Source organism: Austrofundulus limnaeus, unplaced genomic scaffold (genome assembly GCF_001266775.1).
Source record: "Austrofundulus limnaeus strain Quisiro unplaced genomic scaffold, Austrofundulus_limnaeus-1.0 Scaffold261, whole genome shotgun sequence".
NCBI classification, from domain to species: Eukaryota; Metazoa; Chordata; class Actinopteri; order Cyprinodontiformes; family Rivulidae; genus Austrofundulus; species Austrofundulus limnaeus.
In genome coordinates this window covers 279,385-280,442 of record NW_013952663.1, presented here as the reverse complement: position 1 = coordinate 280,442, position 1,058 = coordinate 279,385, and the positions used below count along the sequence as shown (strand labels likewise).

Sequence of the window (1,058 nt, the reverse complement as noted above, 5' to 3'; positions counted from 1 at the left end):
AAGCTGGCCAATGGAGGCCGCGCGCGCAGCTGGCTCCACTGACTGACACGGCCGGCAGCCAATGGGAAGTTCGGACATATGAGCCGACCGAGAACTGAYAATTCCCCTTGTCCTTTTTTGATCCAAAGAAACCGGGTGGGGAGGGTTGGCTTTTTTTTTTTTTCTTTTTTGTAGGAGTTCATTCACATTTGGGAACGCTTGCGTTTTGTACAGTAACTCTAAACCATGACAAATATATACATAATTTAGATAAAAAATAAAGAGGTATCGGAGTCCGTTCGACCCCGGAACAGAAACTGCCCTGAAGGACGCTGACTCGAGGTACAGTCGGTATGTACGGCGTACATAACCAACTACTATCACTACTACTACTACAACTCCCACCACTTCCCATCATGGAGACTCGTTCATGGCCCCCACCGTGACTCTCTCTCTCTCTCTCTCTCTCTCTCTCTCTCTCTCCCTCTTCGTTCTCGAGCCCCCACGCGATTGGGGGGTCGCTTGTGTTTGACGGCTCTCTGCTCCAACCCCACGACAGTGCACGGCTCTTCCAATCGCAGCTGTAAGTGAAAAGGCGTGCCCGAGCCCCTTCCTCCTCCTCCTCCTCCTCCTCCTCCTCCAAAGTACTCGATGTATAGTTGAAAATGGGAGGGCGCACTTGAACCGAGCTGCTCTGTAATGAAGGTAGGCTGCAGCGTGTGTTTATTGATGACATGAAAAAGAAGATGGAAGTGAGAAATGAAACAAAGTGAAAAGAGGACACGCTGAGAGAAAGAGAGAGAGAAAGAGAGAGAGAGAGAGAGAGAGACTAAAGCTCGCTGCTCTTCGACGTAGAGGTGTGTGGTGGGGGCCGAGAATAAAAAAAAAACGGGGAAGGGGGAATAGGAGAAAGAAAGAAACAGAGAGAGAGACGAGGAAAAAAAGACGACTGCTGCTACTTTTTTGAGCGAGCTTCGAAGTGCAGGTAAGAGACTGTGCTTGAAGAAGAAAGTAGGACGAAGGGGACGGGTCTTTATGTTTTGGGGGTATTATTTTAGAGGTGTTGAAGTGGGGGGGGG

General features: G+C 49.5%; 1 protein-coding gene across 4 annotated transcripts in view; it reads left to right on the top strand.

Annotated features, from left to right (window-relative positions):
• The first annotated feature begins 632 nt into the window (after positions 1 to 632).
• The window catches only part of zbtb20 (zinc finger and BTB domain containing 20), a 27,941-nt gene continuing 27,515 nt past the window's right edge, over positions 633 to 1,058 (top strand). For 2 of the 4 annotated variants that reach the window (XM_014020633.1, XM_014020634.1), the window contains exon 1: positions 691 to 964. The gene's annotated coding sequence lies outside the window, so the exon portion shown is untranslated. The other 2 variants (XM_014020636.1, XM_014020635.1) reach the window with 2 other exon arrangements.